Source organism: Oryx dammah, unplaced genomic scaffold (assembly GCF_014754425.2).
Source record: "Oryx dammah isolate SB20612 unplaced genomic scaffold, SCBI_Odam_1.1 HiC_scaffold_1, whole genome shotgun sequence".
Lineage (NCBI taxonomy): Eukaryota > Metazoa > Chordata > Mammalia > Artiodactyla > Bovidae > Oryx > Oryx dammah.
In genome coordinates, this window is record NW_024070185.1 from 47,476,753 (window position 1) to 47,501,760 (window position 25,008).

Genomic DNA, 25,008 nt, shown 5'->3' on the forward strand with positions numbered 1-25,008 from the left:
TACATAGCAATTTTTCTTTGAAAGTGTTTTTATGTATTTTATTACATTATTTTTACATTTTTTCTCATGAAATTTACATACAGAAAAAATGCATAAAAATATATAGTTTAATAATTATAAAGAAAAATCATCTTTCTATTTTGAAAATGCAGAAACCTAAAGAGTAGCAATGTAGTACAATGAACCTTTATATACTCTTCACTTAGATTCACAGTTAACATTTTGCCACACTTTCTTTATATTTGTATAGATATATGTGGATATATTTTTTATTTGCTGACACAGTTGAAAATAAGTGTCAGTTGAAAATAAGTGTCAGTTGAAAATAAGTATCAGGCACCGGTTTTGAAGTTTATGTGAACAGACTTATACTATGCCTGTCAGTTTGTATCTGTTCTTATTATGAAATTTGTGAGACTGATCCATGTTGTTGCAAGAGCTCTAATTTGTTAGTTTTACATTAGTGTTTTTTCTATTGTATTTATATACCACAATTTATCCCCTCTAATAATGAGGGACATTTGAGTTATTTTAAAATTTTCCTATTACAAACAATACTAAGTGTTTCTTGGTATAAATGTCTTATTTATTGGTACATTTTTTAAGTATGTAATAGAAGATTGAAATGTTTCTTGGTGTACTTGTTTCTCACTGCTGTCGACTCAAAAAGTATAGTCACAACCTGAAAGAGTTATTTTATTTGGTGATAATGTTTAGGACTCTAAGCCTGGACGACAGCATCTCAGTAGCTCTGAGAAAACTGGTCCAAGGAGGCAGGAGGGAAGTCAGGCTGTATACAAGTTTGCAACAAGGAGAGCAGGTAGTCTTGAACATCAAAGATCAGGTATCACTAAGGAATTTAGCCTTCTCTGGAAAGGTGCAAGCCTCGGGGCTCACTGAATTCATTCCTTTCATATGCACCTCAGATACCTGGGCCAGTCCTGTCCCCATCCTGTCCCCTAGTTCATCTTGCTTCTTGCATTTCCCCAGCTCCTCAGCAGTCATCCTGGGGGTGGCATCATCCTCCTGATCACAGCTTGGAGTGTTCGCATTCACTTTTGAAGGCCCGAAACCACTGACAGCTGTGGCATTTGTTATTGATTAATATGACCGGAAATATTTTCATTTCACACTACCTTTTCTGTTAGGTATGTCTAGCAGTGGTAGAGGACATCAGGTATATGCGTCTTCACTATTACATGAGATATGTAATGCTATCTTTCCAGAAGGATTATTACCTCCCTTCCCTCTATCAGTGTATTAGAGTTCCTGTGCGACCTTTCCAACACTTGGTATCATACTGTTAACATTTCTGTCAGTTTAATGTGTGTGTGCAACATATGCCTTCATCTTATTAATTTGTATTTCTCTAATTACTAATAAGCTTGAGCCCCCTTTAATGTTTATTGACTGTTGACTTTTGGATAATAGATGGTATTAAGGAATTGTTTAATTAATGGTAAACCATGATAATTTATTTGAGAAATACCTATTGAAATATTAAAGGGTAATGGTCAATTTAAAATATTTTAGGATAAAAAAGTAAAGATACAGAGAACATTTCAGTGGTATCAAAACTATGTTACTTAGGAATAAATTTTAAAAACATTCAAGAACTCTGTTGACAAAAATCAAAATCTTATCAAGACATTAAAATTAAATGGAGACATAAATGGAAAAAAGATAAAAATAAATGAAGGGAGATCTCATGTTTGTGATATAGAAGCCTTTATAGTCTACAGAAATTTTTTCTACCATAAATTTGTGCAGCTTACCTTTTGTTTTGTAAATTTGTTTTCTGAACTGTGTAACTTTTGTGGTTAAAGAGACAATTATTATTAGATCTAGCATAAATTCTTTCTCATCTGAGTAAGTTATAATTCCTCAGATTACCTTTCTGAGAGAGAAGTTTAACAATCTGCATTTCATTCTTTAATGCTAGGAAAAGTTTTATGTTTTTCAACAGACAGAAATTTGTTACATTTAGGGCATTTACATATCTTTAGGTATTATCCTTTCTAATCTAAAAATTATTTTTATTGGAACTCAGTATGGATCTAAATCCTGGCTCTGCCACTTACTGTAGCTGTATGACTTGATACCAATTAATCTTTCTGTGCCAACTAGGAGAGCACTAAACAACTGATATTATTATTGCTACTGTGATTTTTATATGTATGTATTAGTAATGAATTAGTAATTATTAATTGAAATGAAATAATTAGTAAATAGTAATGAAGATGTCAATTTGGTTGTTTGCTTACATTCTTCAAAAGAGTTATATATGTATTCCATATATACATATATAAATATCAAATGCAGAATGTTAGAAGGTAAAAAGTTCTATGGAAGAAAGGCATGGTAGGGTGATTGGAAGTCTAAGGGCACAGATGGGGTGGGAGTGAGGGTGCACAACTGGATGGAAGTGTTGATTTTTAAATAAGGTGCCTAGAAAACCATGTTGGGGAAGAATGTTCCAGGCAGAAGAAACAGCCACTGCAGAGCCTCTAAAGCAAGGCTGTGCCAGGTGTGTTTAAGGAACAGCAAGGAAGGAGTTATTAAGTTGCAGAGTTGAAAGAGATAAGGTCAGGAAGGAAATGGGAGGCCATATTATGTGCAACCTGCTTTTCTTTGTTTTTCAGTCGTTTGATTTCTCAGGTATGAAATTTTTTTAGCTTTATTGAAGTATATAGATAATTTACACCGTTGTGTTAATTTCTACTGTCCAGCAAAGTGACTGTTATATTCTTTTTCATATTCTTTTCCAGTACAGTTTATTATAGGATATTGAATATAGTTTCCTGTGAAAAGGATGTGTTGCTAGTATGCCTTTATTTATTTACTTATTTGGCCATGAGACTTGCAGGGTCCTGTGCCTCCTGCAGTGGAAGTGTGGAGTCCCAACCACTGGACCACCAGGGAATTTCTTCTAATATACTTTTAAATCCACCTCAGTTCAGTTCAGCCGCTCAGTCGTGTCTGAGTCTTTGTTATCCCATGGACTGCAGCATGCCAAGCTTCCCTGTCCCTCACCAACTTCCAGAGCTTGCCCAAACTCATGTCCGTCAAGTTGGTGATGCCATCAACCATCTCATCCTCTGTCAACCTCTCCTCCTGCCTTCAGTCTTTCCCAGCATCAGCATCTTTTCCAATGAGTCAGTTCTTTGTGTCAGGTCAGATACTGAATTTCGCAATTCCAAAATGTTCATTTCATTCTTTTTCTAAATGTTTAAAAACGGAAATGTTCTGTGCTATCTCTCTTCTACATCTTTTTCTCTATTTTTTAAATGATTTAATCACAGTTACTTTGAAGTCCTTATTTTTTCTTGCTTTTATTGATTATCTCTTGGTTATTGGTCATTCTTCCTAGCTTTGCACATCTAGTAATTTTTATTGTATGCTAGCAATTGTAAATGGCACATTATAGACTTCTTCTGAAAAGTAAATTACTGCCGATAACCTGCTGCTGCTGCTGTTGCTAATTCGCTTCAGTCGTTTCCGACTCTGTGCGACCCCATAGACGGCAGCCCACCAGGCTCCTCCATCCCTGGGATTTTCCAAGCAAGAACACTGGAGTGGGTTGCCATTTCCTTCTCCAAGCCAGTCACCTGGATCCCTTCAAAACTTGGGTTTAAGCTTTATTAGGGGTAGTCCCTTTCAGTTTGACGCTTATTCCTGTCTCTTTCCCCTCAAGTTTTGTCTTTATTCCTAGGCATATATTTTCTTAATGTCATTGGTGTTCACCTAAGCATCTCCCCCTGGGTAAGCCCAAACGGCAACACTGGGTGACCTCTGAAGTATCTGCCTCACAGCTGTTCTATGCCAGGATTCTGGAGGTTTGTCCTGCATGTGTATAGTTTAGGAGACTAAGGAGTGACTAGAGGAGAACCACGGAGAAGGCACTGGCACCCCACTCCAGTACTCTGGCCTGGAGAATCCCAGGGACGGCGGAGCCTGGTGGGCTGCCGTCTCTGGGGTCACACAAAGTTGGACACGACTGAAGTGACTTAGCAGCAGCAGCTGACAGTCTTTCCCACTACCATACTTTCATATTCTATTATTTGAGAAAATTTAGAGCTTTTCTCTCTTTTTATTTCTGAAGAACTTTTAGGTCCCAGATATCACTGCTGAGAGTGCTTAAGTTTTAGGCCACTGCAGCAAAGAGTCGGACACAACTGAGCGACTGAACTGAACTGAGTTGTGGTGGTTTAGTCACTAAGTTGTGTCCAACTCTTTGCGACCCCATGGTCGATAGCCCACCAGTCTCCTCTGTGCATGGGATTTTCCAGGCAAGAGTACTGGAGAAGGTTGCCATTTCCTTCAGAGGATTTTTCCCCACCTGGGGATTGAACTGCCTGAATTCAAATCACTTTTTTGTACTTTTTTCCGACTGTCGATTTCCATATGTGAATCATGGGGCTTCCCAAGTGGCTTTAGTGGTGATACTTGTAATCTTTCTAATTAGTGATGTCACTTTATAGTGAGACCTACTTGAACAATGGAAGGGATATAGATATTTACAAGCAATTCTGGACATACGTGATAGCTCTATTGGGAAGGTAAGTTGTGATTATCTCCTAATATGGTAATAATTATTAGAAGAAAAAGTTGTTATATGTACTTGGTGCATATATTTTTTATATTGTAAAAGATAAACAGTATTGTTCTTAGTAAGTATTCTGTGTTTTTCAGATGACTTAACTAAGGCTTGAGGTTAAGTAACTTGCAAAGTCAAAAAGATAATAAGTAAAAAGCCTAAGGTTCATACCAAGTCTGTGTGACTCCAAAGCCTACATTATTTCAACCACATTTACACAAAATTACAAATATTCCATGTTCTTAAATGCTTTTCAAGCTACATTAAAAAAAAAACAATTATAGATATCCTCCATATAACTTGTGGCACAGAATTTTTGTCACTCATTATGTTCAAATATGTCAGTAATATTGAATGTTGCAAGACTGTATTCCACAGTTTTTACTGCCAACCCTATGGAGTCAGGGATGTGTGTTGGGATTATTTATGCTAAGGAGCTCCACAGTTTCATCAATTAGGGAAAAATATGCACTTCTGAATCTCATAAGACAATTTTTAAGTAATTAAAGCACCAGGCTTTCAAAAGATAATCACTACATAAAACTGCTGCTGCCAACTCACTTCAGTCATGTCTGACTGTGTGCGACCACTCTAGAGACGGCAGCCCACCAGGCTCCCCTGTCCCTGGGATTCTCCAGGCAAGAACACTGGAGTGGGTTGCCATTTCCTTCTCCAATGCATGAAAGTGAAAAGAGAGAGTGAAGTCGCTCAGTCGTGTCCGACACCTCAGCGACCCCATGGACTGCAGCTCACCAGGCTCCTCCATCCATGGGATTTTCCAGGCAAGAGTACTACACATGAGGTTATTGGAAATTCTTGGATGGGGGAGAAAGAAAGAAATCTTGATACTAAGTTCCTATACACTGAAAGTAAGAGACAAATCCTTCTAAGGAAAGTGTTTGTAATAAGACGTCACGCTTGCTATTGGCTATTTTTCGTATTTGTGAAGGATAGGCCATTGAATAACAACATCTGCCAATTTGTGAATACAATAGCAAGCTTTAGAAAAAATATTTCTGGCAGTAGCAACTGTATGAACTGCCCTTCATTTCTTTGTTAAAACTAAGTAATAACATATTGCCAACTGTAATTAATATCACAGAAAATCTGAGAATCTTTAGTAAATCAAAGGATCAAAAATTTATGTTTTTAAGATTAGCTAGTGAATTAAAAATATAAATTAGAAAAGCATATTACATGACACTGAACTTTATAAATGTTTTTGTGCAGTTGAGCATGACTTTATCCTACTTTTTATTTTCACTTATTTGGTCGCAAATTTATTTGCAGAGTAATTTTCTTTAATCTGTAAAACAGTTGTTTTTTTCTTTTAGTATTATGAAGAAGAATCACAATAACATGGAGAACAATGACCTAAATGACTGATAGAGGAAATGAATTGGCTCTGGGGAAATGGCCAGGACCAGCTGAGATTAGAAAGGATGGTCTACAGGACAGAACTGACGTCCCATAGCAGAGGATATGACAGCATGTCCACGAAGTCTGGAAACATAAACTGACTTTTAAACAGTGTTATTTATACTTTCATATAGTATACTCAGTGTGTTTTCTGGTGAAATACTCTAAAGCAATAGGTCCAATGGTTATTCTAGAAAAATACAACTGATACTCTATACAGTGTCCATAGCATCTAGAAAACAGGGAGAAAGATGTATTTATTATACTTCATCCCAATGCATAAAAAATAAATTTCTTTTATGTTTCCCGCCTTTGCAACACTTGTGGCTGCCAGCTGAACAAGGCAGGTGCAGCAAGAGTGGCTGCCAATGTACAGTGATAAAAACAAGACTTACTGAAACAAACAAGTGTTTCTTATAAATAATTTGGAAACAATTTTGGAATCCATTTCTTGGCAATGGAAATGCTACATTTCAGATCCCATTAAGAGATTGATTTATATGTGGGAAATCCTCAACTGGTACTTCTGGAAATACTTAATGATGCTATGCCACTGTCCATAAAGTTGAAAGGATATCCTACAGAAAATGAAAATCCCAGAGGAAGACAGACGTGTGGGAGCATGCCGTCTCTGCATGGTCACAACTACCTAATAACAAGGTTTGTACTGGAGCGCTGTAGTGACACAACCAGTTACAACTGAAATGGGCCCTGGAGACAGATTTGAGACAAAACAGGAATCCACAGTTTCATTATATGTTTGAACAAGCATCCAACCAGGCAACCTTTCTCTATTTTTCCAGTCATAGGACTTCCTCTTTTTCTGTGATCCACCTAAGTACATTTTGTCCACGTGTTGGAATACCTATCCTATAGTCCAAAAGTCAAGCATGTTCTTCCCAGCTGTAAACTGATGACAAAGATAATTAAAATACCATAGAATTGAACTTAAAGTAGTAAATTTGTTTTGGGTATTTTTTTACTTCAAAAAGAGTCTGCATGATGAAGATTTTGAAGGAGTTTCAACTTGGCTGCTGACCCACCAGTGTTCAAGAAGCCTATGAATCCACATGTGCAACTCTGCATTGATAGTAGACTGAATAAATAATCTGTCTTACATGTGTATCTACTGTTCTTTTGTGTAGATGTGATTAGTTAAATGCATAAAGTTATTAATGATTTTATAGTATTCTTAAAATTATATTTCCTCAATTTATGCCAAAGTTTGAATCATTTATATAAATATGCAGGGCTGTCACTGTCTTGGAACAGTGATTCTAGTCTTGGAAATGGTTGAGAATCATTGCTAAAGTATCAGCCTTCACTGTGCTATAAATTCTGTAAAATTCTGTAAAAGCTTTTCCCACAACAGAGTGATAATTCCATCTCTGTACTTCTTAAATGCTTTATTGAGGTATAATTTATATGTTAATAAAATTTACTTAAGTGTGTAATTTTATGATTTGGTAAATTTACAGTGTTGTACAATTATCATCACAATCTAGTTTTAGTCAGTTTGCATCACTTCAAAAGGATCCATCATGCTCACTTTTACTTGCTCCCCATTCATATTCCCAGCCCCAAGCGGCTAATCTTTGTATCTATAAAATTGCCTTTTATGAACTTTTCAGATAGATGAAATTATAAAATATGTAGTCATTAAGTCTGGGTATTTTCATCTAACATAACATTTTTGAGATAGATCCATGTTGTAACATGTGTCAGTACTTCTTCATTCTTTTTTTCTGGATAATATCCCGTCATATGGGTATACTGATTTTGTTTACCCATTCCAATTTTTACTGTTTCCACTTGATGGCTATTATGAGTAATGCTATTGTGAACATTTGCCTTGTGTTTCTGTGGACATTCTTAAGTGTTCTCACCTAGGAGTGAGATTGACGGATCCTATGGTAAATTTATATTTAATTTTTAAGGAGCTACCAAACTGTTTTGTAGCGTGGTTTCACCATTTTAAATCCTGCCATCAGTGTCGAGGGGTCCACATGTTCCACATGTAGGAGTTCCATATCCTCACCAACACTGTTGATCCATGTTGATTTCTCTCTGTTCTAGTGGGTGTGAAGTTTATTGTGGTTTTAATTTGCATATTCCCAATGACTAATGTGATCCACACAGTCAAAGGCTTTGGCATAGTCAATAAAGCAGAAATAGATGTTTTTCTGGAACTCTCTTGCTTTTTCCATGATCCAGTGGATGTTGGCAATTTGATCTCTGGTTCCTCTGCCTTTTCTAAAACCAGCTTGAACGTCAGGAAGTTCATGGTTCACATATTGCTGAAGCCTGGCTTGGAGAATTTTGAGCATTACTTTACTAGTATGTGAGATGAGTGCAATTGTGCAGTAGTTTGAGCATTCTTTAGCATTGCCTTTCTTTGGGATTGGAATGAAAACTGACCTTTTCCAGTCCTGTGGCCACTGCTGAGTTTTCCAAATGTGCTGGCATATTGAGTGCAGCACTTTCACAGCATCATCTTTCAGGATTTGAAATAGCTCCACTGGAATTCTATCACCTCCACTAGCTTTGTTCGTAGTGATGCTTTCTAAGGCCCACTTGACTTCACATTCCAGGATGTCTGGCTCTAGATTAGTGATCACACCATCATGATTATCTGGGTCGTGAAGATCTTTTTTGTACAGTTCTGTGTATTCTTGCCACCTCTTCTTAATATCTTCTGCTTCTGTTAGGTCCAGACCATTTCTGTCCTTTATCGAGCCCATCTTTGCATGACATGTTCCCTTGAGAAATCTGTATGCAGGTCAGGAAACAACAGTTAGAACTGGACATGGAACAACAGACTGGTTCCAAATAGGAAAAGGAGTACGTCAAGGCTGTATATTGTCACCCTGCTTATTTAACTTATATGCAGAGTACATCATGAGAAACACTGGACTGGAAGAAACACAAGCTGGAATCAAGATTTCCAGGAGAAATATCAATAACCTCAGATATGCAGATGACACCACCCTTATGGCAGAAAGTGAAGAGGAATTAAAAAGCCTCTTGATGAAAGTGAAAGTAGAGGATGAAAAAGTTGGCTTAAAGCTCAACATTCAGAAAATGAAGATCATGGCATCCGGTCCCATCACTTCATGGGAAATAGATGGGGAAACAGTAGAAACAGTGTCAGACTTTATTTTGGGGGGGCTCCAAAATCACTGGAGATAGTGATTGCAGCCATGGAATTAAAAGACGCTTACTCCTTGAAAGGAAAGTTATGACCAACCTAGATAGTATATTCAAAAGCAGAGACATTACTTTGCCGACTAAGGTCCGTCTAGTCAAGGCTATGGCCTTTCCTGTGGTCATGTATGGATGTGAGAGTTGGACTGTGAAGAAGGCTGAGTGCCGAAGAATTGATGCTTTTGAACTGCGGTGTTGGAGAAGACTCTTGAGAGTCCCTTGGACTGCAAGGAGATCCAACCAGTCCATTCTGAAGGAGATCAGCCCTGGGATTTCTTTGGAAGGAATGATGCTAAAGCTGAAACTCCAGTACTTTGGCCACCTCATGAGAAGAGTTGACTCATTGGAAAAGACTCTGATGCTGGGAGGGATTGGGGGCAGGAGGAGAAGGGGACAACCGAGGATGAGATGGCTGGATGGCATCACGGACTCGATGGACGTGAGTCTGAGTGAACTCCGGGAGTTGGTGATGGACAGGGAGGCCTGGCGTGCTGCAATTCATGGGGTCGCAGAGTCGGACGCGACTGAACGACTGAAGTGAGTGACTAATGTCGACTCTGCATCTTTGCATATGCTTATCAGCCAGTGGTATGTCTTCTTTGCCTATTTCAAAAATTAGGTTGTTTTATTACTCTTGTAAGATTTCTTTATATGTAGTCTATATACAAATCCTTTATCAGATATAATGTAGAAATACTTTTCGACTAGTCTGTGGCAGATATATAAATATAATTCAGTTTAAAAATATGATTATTCACATTAAGGAATTATCAATGTAGAGACATAATAATCCCTCTGGTTGCTATGGAAGCTTGCAGTTCTGAAGGCTGACAAACTGTCCACTGCTCCTCCCAGCTACAGGCTACATCATTTATGAAAATTTTAGAACAAACCTTCACGCATGCAATTTTGTTTGGGTAGATTTTTAGAACTGGAAGACATACAGAGAGCATGTATTAGTTTAGCACATTGCCACAGGAGGTAAGTTAGTATGAAATTTCGTGTTAGGAGTTTTTGTGGTGATTATACTGTGGGCATGTCCAGTATGAGTGGGGAGAGGAGGGAAGCGGCACCTGTTGAGACTGTGAAGAAATGGCTTTCACTGTCTTTAAGTCAAAGTGGGATTTCACTATTTGGTTGTGTGTATAAATGTGTGTGTCTGTAAATAAATAAACATGTTTGGAGGAGGTGGTTCAACCAGGTACTTCATGAAGGGTACAAAAGAATAACTGGAGCTACCTTCAGTAATGAAAACTGTGTACACAGCAAATCATAAAAGCCAAATGTAGATTCTCATATCAGCCTCTGGTTCTTCCTAAGAAGATGGTGTATAACCGTTGTAGTAGCTGGAGTCATTTTGGTCCATCTTGAGACTTTTTTATTTGGTGGTTTTATTTTCAAGGTGACTCTTGTCTACCACTGGATTGGATGGCCGCTTTTTGCCATGCATCAGAGAACTGTTAAGTCTTTGCCTATGTTCTTATTCTAAATGAGTCTGCATCAGTTGTTTTCTATAGAAAACATTAAAAAAATGTCATATATAAAAATGCCCTACACCTGCAGTCTCTGCCTGATGAAGTTTTTTTTATCTTCTCTTTTAGAATGAATTTGTTCCTATTTGAATCCTGAGCTGAAACTATTTTCTCCACTGCTCAAAAGTGTGGATACTAAGATCACTGTATTGCCAGTAACCATACCCTCCATCAAAAAAAAAAAGCAATTGAGATATGATATTGGGTAGTGGTCCCCAGACCTGAGTGTACATTAGAATCACCTGTGATGTGTATTAAAGTACTGATTCTCCAGTCGATTAGGCAAAGTTCTACAGACTTGATACCAGCTAATTTGGGGAGCAAGTAGGGAAGGCAGAAATGGCTCTGCAGGCTAGGGTCCATTTAAGCTCTCAGTTGTCGTTACAGTATGATGAGCAAAGCTAGGAGGATGGACTCGCCCTGCTGGACAGCCTGGTACTACTGTTTGTAAACCCTCAGGCACAGAGCTGTTTAAACCTCAGTGTGGGGACAAGCTGGCCATATTTGAAAAAATTCTATTGGAAGGGGCAAATGTGGGTGACATTTAGGATGCATGGGGAAATATCAGGACAGATTAAATCTTGTGCTATGTGAAAGATGTGGGAGAAACAAACTATTGGCAAGAGTCCCTGACTTCCGACGGGATGGCTTGTGGCCACGTAGCCCATTTGGGTAGCAGCAGCTCAGCCTTTGGGATGTAGCTGAAGGAGGGAAGAAGTGGGAGGGATACTGAAAGGCAAATGCAGCCTTTCCTGGGCAGGGGTCAGTGTTCAAGCTGCTGAAGGCAACCCCATAATCTCCGTTCCCCCTCTTCTACCTTCCTCAAGTCCTGGGTCTAGACTATATGATCTACTCACTTGCTCAGCATTCTTAGGTCTTGCAAATAGGCTTGTGAAAAAAAGTTACCTTCACCCACCCCTTAAACATCTCCTTGTTTTGTTTTTTGGTGGGTGGAAGTCTCTTTTCATGTAGCTTCAGATGACATAGCATTCTGAGATATCCAATTTTGGTTCTATCAGATGAAAGGAAGAGTGATTGTGAGGCTCCATTCTAATTATAACTTTGTCACTAACTGGCTCCATGACTGCAGTAAATTACTTCAACTGCCTGGCCTGTAATTTCTCCTTATGTAAAATAACAGAGTTGATCTAGATCAGTAGGACTCATCATGTAGTCCCAGGACAAGCAGCATCAGCATCGCCTGGGAATTTGTTAGAAGTGCCAATTCTTGGGCATCACCTCAGACACATCGAAATACACTTGGGATGGGGGTCCAGCAATCTGTGTTTTAGCAAGCCCTCCAGGAGATTCTGATGTTCGGCAAAACTTTGAGGACCAGTGATCTAGATCAGTAGTTCTCAGTCATGGCTGTGCATTAAAATCACCTAGGCAGCTTTTATAACCTACCAGTCCCGAACTTTACCCACCAAAGAATCTGATTTAAATGATTTCTGGTGGGACCCAGACATTGTGATGTGCATCTAATGGACATCTAGGTGCTGTCTGTTACCACTGAAAGTTACTATTTCCAAATGTAAATGTGGGCATCCAGACCCACAGCCTTCTTAGGCCACTAGGTGTTGCTGTAATAGAAAGGCATTTTCAAAACTCTGCTGCTGGATAGGCACAGAGGAGGAAAATGTATTTCTTAACTTCTGGTAACAGGTAATTCTGTGATGTAGTGGTAAAGAGTCTGCCTGCCAGTGCAGAGACACAGGAGTTTGATCCTAAGGTCAGGAAGATACTTTGGTGTAGGAAATGGCAATCCACTCCTGTAGTCTTCCCTAGAAAATCCCGTGGGCAGAGGAGGCTGGCAGGCTGCAGTCTATGGGGCTGCAAAGAGTCAGGCGCTACTGAGCACGCACACACACACTTTATTAAATATTCATCTGCAATTTGTTCAATTTTATTCAAAGGAAAGCCCATCAATGATAGAATGAATTGTAGTATATGCTTACGATAGAATAGTCCTCAGCAATAAAAATGAATAAACTAATATACACAAACAGTGCTGAATCTCACAATTTGGTGATGAGGAAAAAAAAAAAGTCCCCTCTCTCTCCACAACCTGGACACAAAATAGAAACACTCTATGGTGCCATTTAAATAAAAATCAAAAACAGGCAAAATTAATCTATATTGGTAGAGGTCAGAATAGTGGTTACCGTTAGGGGTAGGGTGGTAAATAACTAAAAGTAAGCACAATGGAAACTTCTAGAGTGCTGGAAGTACTCTACTTGATCTGATGATAGTTATATACATATTATACATACATGTATTAAACTGTACTCTTTAATTTGTGCATTTTACTGTATGTTTTTCCCCAATAATAAAGACTTAAAAGTTGAAATGTGATCCTCAAGAGGAGTAACTGGTACACCAACCCATGATCACTCAATAAATTATTTTATTTGTGCCATCTGTGTTCACCAGACATGAACACAGCACTTTGATTTCATGTTGATATTAAGCTTCAGAGTACAGTATATTAATCTCTGTGACTCCAAGTTAAGAAGGTGATGGCATGATCTCTGTATATCTAAAGCCCTTGTTTATTTTGAATATTTGTATGTGACCAGGGTGCACATTCTGCACCAATACACTTGGGTAATTGATTCGCTTAGGGAGGACAACCCTCTGCTATCTCTTCCTTATTTTTCAAATCTTGTAATGAATCTAAGAAATGAAACTGCCTGTTCTTTATTTTCTGCATGAAGAGACCTCAACACCTTTCCTGTGAGTGTGAGGAGGTCAAATGCATTCTAAAAAAATCGAGGTGAGATAAGAAGAATCAATCTGTAGCATAGACAAACAAATCTTTGCAAATTGTACTAAGCCATTCAGTGTCAAAATAAGGCATATTAGAAGGGCATTTAAGGGAAGAAAAATGTGTTGGGGAAATGAAAACCAGAGTCACTTAGCAGAATGCACAAAAACCCATTGGAAAGGGAGCCTTATCATAATAGATGGGAAATTACCATCCATTACTCAGCTATCACTTTAAAGCCATACGCTGAGTGATCTGATTTCATCTTAAGCCCTGCTAATCAAAAGCAGAGGCTGGACTGGCTGACGCCTACCTATGAAATCACTCAAGGAGAGCTGAATTCTTTGTTCATCTGGGACTACATTAAATACTGTCAGAGTTTTCCCTGATTCAGTCATTTTGAAATGCTGTGCTCTATTTCATTATGCTCCAATCACTTTGATGAACTGGGCAGGATGAATTGGGCAGAATACATAGGGCAGATTTTTTCTTCAGATAACTTGTTTTTATCATGCTTTATAACTGGATCTGTGGACATGTTATGGCACAGCTCTGAACACTGAAGTACTGTCATTCATTCAGTCATGCTAAACTGCCCCAGGTGCTATGGGAGAATCCATGAAAGGGTAAGACAGTTTCTGCCCCAGGTAGTTTAGCATATTAAAAAGCAGAGACATTACTTTGTCAACAAAGGTCTGTCTAGTCAAAGCTATGGTTTTTCCAGTGGTCATGTATGGATGTGAGAGTTGGACTATAAAGAAAGCTGAGCACCGAAGAATTGATGCTTTTGAACTGTGGTGTTGGAGAAAACTCTTGAGAGTCCCTTGGACTGCAAGGAGATCCAACCAGTCCATCCCAAAGGAGATCAGTCTTGGGTGTTCATTGGAAGGACTGATGTTGAAGCTGAAACTCCAGTACTTTGGCCACCTGATGCGAAGAGCTGACTCATTTGAAAAGACCCTGATGCTGGGAGGGATTGGGGGCAGGAGGAGAAGGGGACGACAGAAGATGAGATGGCTGGATGGCATCACCGACTCAATGGACATGGATTTGGGTGGACTCCGGGAGCTGCTGATGGACAGGGAGGCCTGGTGTGCTGCGGTTCATGGGGTCGCAAACAGTCAGACATGACTGAGAGACTGAACTGAACTGAACATAAAAACACAGAAGTTAAGTTTTAAAAACCAGGAGATACCTTCCCTTTGTTCCCTAGGTTACTGTATTCTGCCTCTGCACTGTGACCTGGGAGCCTGACCTTTATGGATGCCCTTACCCTTGGCCTTCCAATTAGATTCCTTCCATGTATATCCCTGAAAGAAGAGTTCAGATTATTCCCCTGATTCCCTCCCTTTGGGGTCTCCATGGGCAGGCTGAGAAAAAGCAGAGAGAAGATCTGAGGTTCTCTGTGTGTAGACTTCTCTGCCTTTCAGTTCTGGATAGACATTCTCTTATCTCCTTCAGGTCTAGGGTGGTAATTATGCCATGCTGTTCCTAGCCTCAGGGTACAATCTGTGCTCTGTGGGTTCCCTATACTCAGCTCATATCCTTATAAATAGTCTCTTAAAAACTCTCTTTAAATTATCCAATTTTAGTGAGTCATCTGTTTTTTTCTGGAATCTTGACTGACATAAAAATTGCTTTCATAAGTAGCCCTAGTGTCTAGGAAATAAACACTCAGAATGGATTCTGGGTCTGGGTTACACATCTATTTGAAGAAATAGAGATACTGTATTTGCCAATGGCAAATGGGAATATAATCCCATATTAAGGCAGCATCAAGATTATTCAGATTATCACTGTGTGGACATGAGATGAAGAACAGAAGAGAACAAGGCATTGGGAGATCAAGTAGCTGTTGCATTCAGTCACTACAGCGATCAGTTCAGCTCAGTTGCTCAGTCGTGTGCAACTCTTTGCGACCCCATGGACTGCAGCATGTCAGGCTTCCTGTCCATTACCAACTCCCAGAGCTTGCTCAAATCATGTCCATCAAGACGGTGATGCTATCCAATCATCTCATCCTCTGTCGGCCCTTTCTCCTTCTGCCTTCAATCTTTCCCAAGATCAGGGTCTTTTCTGATGAGTCCATTCTTTGCATCAGAAGGCCAAAGTATTGGAGCTTCAGATTCAGCCTTCGTCTTTCCAATGAATATTCAGGACTGGATGAAGCACAAGCTGGAATCAAGATTGCCAGGAGAAATATCAATAACCTGAGATACACATTTCTTTCCAAGGCCCCTAGGCCTTTTATTGTGGCCTACCCATGCTGACCCTCATCTGATACTGTTCCTCTCTTTTCTCGTGGTATTTCAATCAAACCAGCTGTTGCTATCTCCCAACCACACTAAATTCATTCCTCCTTTAGGATCTTTGTATCAACTGCTCCTGTGTTTCCCCAGCTTTTGTCTACCCAGACCCCTCTAACTCTTCAGGTTTCAAATCAGATATCCCTTCTTCAGAGAGGTCTTCCCTGACCTCCTTATCTGAAGTATTCTTCCCCAGAAACCCTGGTTTTTTCTTTTTCTAGCATTTTTCAAAATCTGTGATTTTCTCAGTTACTGAAATTCTCATTGACTGTTGTCTCCCTAGGCTCCATGAGGGCAGGCAGACAGTTTGGTTCCCCAATGTACTCCAAGCCCCTTGCATAGGGTCTGCATATGGTAGGCCCTCCATAAATATGAAATGAAAAGAATGGATGAACTCAAAGACATGCCATGATCCTTTTGCAAATTAAATGGCAAGAATTATGAGGAAGATACAGGATACAATGCATGTTTTAACATAAAACATCTTTAAAGAGATTACTGTGATGGGACTTCCCTGCTTGTCCAGTGGTTAGGTCTCTGAGATTCCACTGCAGAACAGATTTGACCCCTGATTGGGGAACTAAGATCTCACAAGCCACATGACATGCCCTCCCACCAAAAAAAAAGAGAGAGAGAGAGATTACAGTGGTAATCCCAGGGTCTGTGGCAGGAAATAATTTCCCTTAGGTCACTAGAGGAAATGGATATTTAAGCCACTGAGTCTCATTAGATTATGGACAACAGTAATTCATCCTGAATGTTCACCTTTGACTGTCTTGATCCACCAGGGCTCTGTTTTATATGTGCTACTGTTGCTTTACTTTTCATTACCATGAAATAGATTTAAGTAAATTGTTAATAATTTCCTGCCTTAAAAAGTAAAACAAACAAACAAAAAAAAGTAAAACAGACAGAATCCATTTTATTCATTTATTTGTGATTAGAAGTAGAAGGTTCTGGAGTTTGTAGGCAGAGGCACAAGAATCTTAAAGAGTTTGTGAAAAAACTCTAAAAATATTTTTTAAACTTAGTAAAGAGTTTTTTAACTGGATACATTTTTAGAGGTCACCTGGTTTAACCTATTTTCCTGGAAGACTTAACAGCAATGTGCAAAGACATTGGTTTATAGACTGATACTTTAGAGCCTGTGTGACTGTCAACTGACTATTTAATCTCATGGAGCCCATTTGCCTCAACTGTAGAGAAGAATCAAATTTAGAGAGTGTTAGTGGTTAAATCGGAGAAGTCAATGGCACCCCACTCCAGCACTCTTGCCTGGAAAATCCCATGGATGGAGGAGCCTGGTGGGCTGCAGTCCATGGGTCAGACACGACTGAGCGCCTTCACTTTCACTTTTCACTTTCATGCATTGGAGAAGGAAATGGCAACCCACTGCAGTGTTCTTGCCTGGAGAATCCCAGGGACGGGGGAGCCTGGTGGGCTGCCGTCTATGGGGTCACACAGAGTCGGACACGATTGAAGCAACAGCAGTAGCAGCAGCAGCAGTGGTGAAATGAGACAAGTTAGAAAGTGCCTAGCACATCGAAGGGCCCTAATAAGTGGTAACTATCAACAGTATTTACAGATGAGAAAACTAAGAAATGAAAAACAGTGAACTAAAATATAACTGTTATATTAATATCAAACCTGGTATTATAGAAGAGTGTTCCCCAGCTGGTTTTTCTCAAACATGCTCTCCATAGAGTCACCTGGGAAGATTCAGAATATCCTGATGTTGAGGCTCCACCCTAGATCAGTGAGGTCAGAATCTCTGGAATTGGAACTCCAGGGTCAATATCTTTTTCTTTTTTAAAAAAGCTTCACAGATCATTCCAACATGTGGCCATGTTTGTTGCATTTATTAAAAGCACGAATTTCTGGACTTGATACCAAGTACGCTATATTAATTTGTGAGGGCTGCCATGACAAAGTTCCACACGTGGGTGACTTAAGCAAGAGAAATTTCTCACACTTCTGGAGCTGGAAGTCCCAAATCAAAGCGTGGGGTCAGCTGGGTTGCTTTCTTCTGAGGCTCTGAGGGAAGAACATATTCCAAGCCTCTCTCCTTGGCTTTTTTTTTTTAAGTTTATTTATTTGGTTGCAGCAAGTGGGATCTAGTTCCCTGACCAGGGATAGAACCCAGGTCCCCTACATTGGGAGTGAGGCTTGTTGATGGCTATTGTCTCTCTGTCTTTGCATCATCTTCCCTCCATGGGAGTCTCTGTCTCCTAGTTTTCCCTTTTTACAAGGACACCAGTCATATTGGATTAGGGCTCACCTTAGTGACCTTATTTTAACTTGATTACCTTTGTAAAAACTCTATCTCCAAATAAAGTCACCTTCTGAGGGACTTAGGGATTAGAATGTCAACATATGAATTTTAGGGGCACAATTCAATCCATAACAATCCCTAAATCAGAATCTCCAGAGAAAAGGCCTGAAAAACCTAACATTTAGCAAGCACAGCAGAAAGGTCTGGGAACATGATCTAGGGTAGAAGAAAAAATGAAAATAACAGCAAGGGCCAGACAGGCCAAGGACTGGTGGAAACTTCAGCTCCTGAAGAGCAGAAAACTGAGATGCTGCAGTGTTGTCATTCAGGAATGAGGGGCCCAAGGTGCTTGTCCTTACTGTTTTTTTTTTTCCAAGATGTTGAAAATTTGGATTTTTCTTTAAGTTTTCAGTAAATGTTCTGCAGATCAAACAAAATATATCTGTAAGCTTGATTCAGCTGATATTTTACATAGCTTTGGGTTAGAAAAACATTGAGTTTTTAACACTGGGCTCAAAAACCATTGCTGGCTACTGCTCAGTGGCTGGAAAAGGAGGGGAGAGGAGGGCAGGCGTGGGGGGGGGGGTGGGGGGGAGGGGGAGAAAGAGAAGACTCAGCTGGGCCCAGGTAGTCCACCATGACTGCTGCAGGTGAATCCCTTAATTAATTAATTCAGCTGTTCAGCTGCCTTTGGAGAGTCTTCAGGGTATTAGCAACCAAGCTGTGCTTTAAGTCACGACTGTGAGCTTCAAGTCTCTCCTGGAGGGCTGCTCTTTTCTTTGGCCTGCTATGGGTTTCTCTACTTTTATTACTCTAAGAACTCCCACTGTTTTAGTCTGATGGCTTGTGTCCCCTTTTTGCTGTTGCTTCTGGAGCTATTAGGAATTCATTCTTTTAAAAATATTTTTTTTCCTGCCATTACAATGAGATTTAAACCAACGGTGAGTGAGTACATGTTCTCATTCCACCATCTTTGAAAAAAAAAAAAAGAAATACAAAGACTAGTGTAATAAATCCCAGAGCCATTCAATACCTAAAATGTTTCCAGGCCACACCCATGCTTCCCTTCCCTGAGAAGGATCCACTATTCTGAATTCATGTCCTGTCATTCCCATGGAGTTCTTTATAATTTTCCCATGTGTCTGTGTATTCCTAAACTATACACAGGTGCACACGTGTTTGCATACTTTATATACATATACATCTATGTGCATATATTTTTTGCCTGGTTTTATACTTTATAGAAATGCTATAATATTGCACACACTTTTTTTTTTTTTTTTTGGCTGTGCCAGGTAGCTTGTGTGATCTTATTTCCCTGATCAAGGGTTGAACCCAGGCCCTCGGCAGTGGAAGCACAGAGTCCTAACCACTGGACTGCTGGGCAATTCCCACATCTTTTTATAATCTATTGTTTTTACTCTGGTTTGTTCCTTTTCATTGCTCTTAAGAGTATTTCATTTTATAAGATTTCCACAGTATAGTACTTGAAAACTTTTCAACCGGAGGAACTTCTTCAACCTGGTATTTTTTGCCTTAAATTCTATTTTGCATTACTATAGCTACAAAAGCTTTTATTTTGGTTAGTGTCATATATTTCATTTCTTCTACTACCCGTTTTTCCAGTTTGACAATCTCAGTCTTTTAACTGGTAAATTGAGTTAATTTTTTGTGTGTGACTTCTGATGTACCTAGATTTATTTCTGAGTTATCTTTTGCTGTCTCATCCTGCTGTTTCCTATATTCTCTCGGTTTTTCTACTACTGCTTTTCTTGCTGACCCTTTAGAGCTGGAACCCAACAAGGGTCTTCCTGCCCAGTGTGGTTGGTGCCAGTAGAATGAGACCAAGTTTGGTTCAGAAGCAAGGGAAAGTTTCATTCCTCTGTTAAAGAATGGACACACATTAGAGTACTTGCTCTTCTGAGTAGCTGTGGGTGGGGCTACTTTATAGGGTTCTTGTCAGTGGGGAGGAGAGAGGAGAGGGTGGAATTCTTGCAGATTGGGTGCAGCTGTGCTGCTCAGGCTCCAGCTCCAGGCCCAGCGTCTCTGCACACGGCCCGTTGCTGCCATCTTGGATTGAGGCCTCCTGCTCCTCTACGAGCAAGCATAGGCCCAGCCGTTTCTCACTGGGAGTGTTGGTTGCAGGGCTTCTGGACACGGCATCCTACAAGCAAGTGAATGCTAAGCACAAAGGAAAAGGAAAAAAAAAAGGTTAGACTTGACTTTATTATCCAGAATGGGCTTTGCTAGTGATACTTCCTTCAGAATTTATTTTCGCTTTGATTTTGTTTCTTCTGTTTTGAATTTTATGCACTCATTTCTTTTTCTTTAGTGAATAACTTTACTTATTTTGTCAAACAGTCAAAAATGCATAAAAAATGCTGTAGTATCTTGCTACAGAAAGTGTGGTCCATGAAGCAATAGCTTTGGCATCACTTGAGTGCCTGTTGGAAATGCAGACTCTTAGGCCTAGCCCAGAACTGCTGAGTCAGAACCTGCATGTGAACAAGGCCCCGGTTGATTCATGAGCATGTTAAAGCATGAGAAGCACTAGTGTAATGAGAAAACATCTTTTATATTTAACAAATACTAACCTTTTGCCATAATTGCTTCATATATTTATTTTTTCTTATTTAAAAGTAAATTGCAGAAAGGAAAAGACTTGCTTTTTAAATAGTTTATTGGGGGTCTCTTAAAAATAAGAGACATTTGTACATGTTTGCAATGTTGTCATCAAAACTTAATGATATTAACTATAATTCTCTAATATGACTTAGTACTAAATTTGTATTCAGATTTCTCCAGCTATTTCCAAAAGAGCTTTTTGCAGTTTCTTAGTGTGTACTAGGATCAAATCTTGGTCTCTCTATAGCTTTTGGTCATTATATTTTATGTCTCTTAAGTGTCCTGAATCTAGACTACTCTCTCCTCCCTCCCACACTCACCTTTTCTTTTTATGACATCATCTAGTTAAAGATAGGTCAGTTGTCTTGTAGAATGTCCTCAGTTCTGGGTTTGACTGCTTCCTTGTAGTCATGTTTAACTCGTTCTTCTAGTCCCTGTATTTCTTGTAAATTACAAGTAAGAGCCAAAGGCTTGATTAGATTCAGGTTAAGCATTTTTGGCAAGACTATACATCACAGACAGAAAATATTGTTTACTTCCCGTTGCATCATGTCAAGTTGCACATAATGTCTCATTCCATTAAAATAGTGATGAGAATATTTATCATTCGGTTCAGATGGGGTAAGCCTAATGCCTTCAACATAGTGTTTGGTTTTTCCTCTTGTGACTCATAAGTGACCCATGAAATATTTACTTTGCAACTATTTCATTCTCTATCAATTTTTTAATGTTGTTTCACTGTTAATTGGTAATCTTTGCTAGATCCTTTTTTTTTTTCTTTAGTTAGGGGCTGCAAAATGGTCACTTTCTAATTTTTTATTTCTTTTATATTTACTAGCTAAAATTCTTTGATAAAGAAGAGGTTTCTTTTTAGCTAGGGCTATTGGGTTACTCTTAAGTGCAGTTCTTTTTTTTTTTTTTTTAATTTTAATTGGAGGCTAATTACTTTACAATATTGTAGTGGTTTTTGCCATACATTCACATGAATCAGCCATGGGTGTACATGTATTTCGCATTCTGAACCCCCCTCCCACCTCTTTCCCCATCCCATCCCTCAGAGTCATCCCAGTGCACCAGCCCTGAGCACCCTGTCTCATGCATTGAACCTAGACTGGCGATCTATTTCACATATGATAATATACGTTTTAATGCTATTCTCTCAAAATGCCACCCTCGCCTTCTCCCACAGAGTCTAAAAGTCTGTTCTAGACATCTGTGTCTCTTTTGCTGTCTCGTATACAGGGTCATTGTTACTATCTTTTTAAACTCCACATATATGCATTAATATACTGTATTGGTGTTTTCCTTTCTGACTTACTTCACTGTGTATAATAGGCTCCAGTTTCATCCACCTCATTAGAATTGGTTTGAATGCATTCTTTTTAATAGCTGAGTAATATTCCATTGTGTATATGTACCAGAGCTTTCTATCCATTCATCTACTGATGGACATCTAGGTTGCTTCCATGTCCTGGCTGTTGTAAACAGTGCTACGATGAATTAAGTGCAGTTCTTACTTCAAAGATGGTATAAAGTTTTAATTATTAACTGTTAACCCTTATAAAAAGCCTCTTGATGAAAGTGAAAGAGGAGAGTGGAAAAAGTTGGCTTAAAGCTCAACATTCAGAAAACAAAGATCATGGCATCTGGTCCCATCACTTCATGCAAAATAGATCGGGAAACAGTGGAAACAGTGTCAGACTTTATTTTTTTGGGCTCCAAAATCACTGCAGATGGTGACTGCAGCCGTGAAATTAAAAGACGCTTACTCCTTGGAAGGAAATTTATGACCAACTTAGATAGCATATTAAAAAGCAGAGACATTACTTTGCCAACAAATGTCCATCTAGTCAAGGCTATGGTTTTTCCTGTGGTCATGTATGGATGTGAGAGTTGGACTGTGAAGAAAGCTGAGCGCCGAAGAATTGATGCTTTTGAACTGTGGTGTTGGAGAACTCTTGAGAGTTCCATGGACTGCAAGGAGATCCAACCAGTCCATTCTAAAGGAAATCAGTCCTGGGTGTTCTTTGGAAGGAATGATGCTAAAGCTGAAACTCCAGTACTTTGGCCACTTGGTACGAAGAGTTGACTCATTGGAAAAGACTGATGCTGGGAGGGATTGGGGACAGGAGGAAAAGGGGATGACAGAGGATGAGATGGCTGGATGGCATCACTGACTCAATGGACGTGATTTTGAGTGAACTCCAGGAGTTGGTGATGGACAGGGAGGCCTGGCGTGCTGCAATTCATGGGGTCGCAAAGAGTCGGACACGGCTGAGTGACTGAACTGAACTCTTATAATCTTAATATGCATACTTAACAAAATCTAAGTTAATCCATGTCCCCCTCCAGTTTAAGGACCTTGGTATTTGTCTTACACATTATTTTTGTCAGGGTTTTAATTCTATCTTCTTTTGTTTCCACCCCCCACCCCCATATTAGACTTTATTATTACTGACTTATATAGTCAATCTCTATGTGTTTGTATTTACTAGTATCCTAGCCTGTTTCTTTTTTTAAATTTTAATATTTTTTAATTTAAGGACAGTTGCTTTACAGTATTGCATTGGTTTCTAGCAAACATCAACATGAATCAGCCATAGGCTTACCCATGTCCCCTCCCACTTGTACATCCCTCCCCTTAGCCTGTTTATCCTCTCCTTTCTATCTTCAGGAATGTCTTAATGTTTCTCTAGTCTTTTGGTGGTAAGCAATCCAAATCTTTTCTAAAAAGGAAAAGAGATTTACTGAATATGTGGTTCTAGGTTGACTATTGCTGTCCTTAGTCCCCTTGGTCCATTCTGAATTGCTGGTCACCACTCTGCCTCTCAGTTCTGTGACTTCTTTTGGTGGGGTCCCTGTTTTTTGTATTCCATGCTGCCTTCCTTTGTTGTTATAACTCCTTTACTGAAACACATACTATAGTAGCTTCTTAAGAAAGGACACTTGAGCTAAGTTTTTGGTGCCCTTGCTTGTATGAAAGTGTCTTTATCTTCACACTTGGCTTCCACGGTAGCTCAGTTGGAAAAGAATCTGCCTTCAGTGCAGGAGACCCGGGTTTGATCCCTGGGTCAGGAAGATCCCCTGGAGAAGGAAATGGCAACCCAGTCCAGTATTCTTGCCTGGAAAACACCATGGACAGAGGAGCCTGGCTGGCTACAGTCCATTGGATCCCGGCTGGATACAGTCCATTGGATCCCAAGAGCTGGACACGACTTAATGACTAAACCACGAGCATCACCACCACAAAATTTGGCTAGCATTGTTTGTTAAATATTTGAAAGTAATTGTCCTAATACTTTTGGTGTTGCTTTTCAGAATCAAATATTGTTTTGATTCCCCATCCTTTGTTTGTGACTTGTTTTTTCCTGTTCTACTTCCTATATTATGCCTGTTTCCTCTGGGTTCCCATCTCTATGTTTGATTTAGGCCTCTATTTTTCCTCTTCCAGTCCTGTGGCCACTGCTGAGTTTTCCACATTTGCTGGCATATTGAGTGTGTAGCACTTTCACTACCCTTATGGCAGAAAGTACATCATCTTTTAGGATTTGAAAAATAGCTTTTAGGATTTGAACTAGCTGGAAAAGGTCAGTTTTCATTCCAGTCCCAAAGAAAGGCAGTGCCAAAGAATGCTCAAACTACTGCACAACTGCACTCATCTCACATGCTAGTAAAGTAATGCTCAAAATTCTCTAAGCCAGGCTTCAACAGTACCTGAACCGTGAACTTCCAGATGTTCAAGCTGGATTTAGAAAAGGCAGAGGAGGCAGAAATCAAATTGCCAACATCCGCTGGATCATCAAAAAAGCAAGGCAGTTCCAGAAAAACATCTACTTTTGCTTTATTGACTATGCGAAAGCCTTTGACTGTGTGGACCACAGCAAACTCTGGAAAATTCTACAAGAGATGGGAATACCAGACCACCTGACCTGCCTCTTGAGAAATCAGTATGCAGGTCAGGAAACAACAGTTAGAACTGGACATGGAACAACAGACTGGTTCCAAATAGGAAAAGGAGTACATCAAGGCTGTATATTGTCACCCTGCTTATTTAACCTATATGCAGAGTACATCATGAGAAACGCTGGGCTGGATGAAGTACAAGCTGGAATCAAGATTTCCAGGAGAAATATCAATAACCTCAGATATGCAGATGACACCACCCTTATGGCAGAAAGTGAAGAAGAACTAAAGAGCCTCTTGATGAAAGTGAAAGACAAGAGTGAAAAATTTGGCTTGAGGCTCAACATTCAGAAAACTAAGATCATGGCATCTGGTCCCATCAC

At 39.5% G+C, this 25,008-nt stretch overlaps 1 long non-coding RNA gene across 1 annotated transcript; it reads left to right on the forward strand.

Annotated features, from left to right (window-relative positions):
• The first annotated feature begins 338 nt into the window (after window positions 1-338).
• Window positions 339-7,466, forward strand: LOC120872585. The gene is made up of 2 exons (XR_005723286.1): window positions 339-2,658; window positions 5,932-7,466. It is a non-coding gene; the product is annotated as an uncharacterized LOC120872585 (long non-coding RNA).
• Window positions 7,467-25,008: the final 17,542 nt, after the last annotated feature.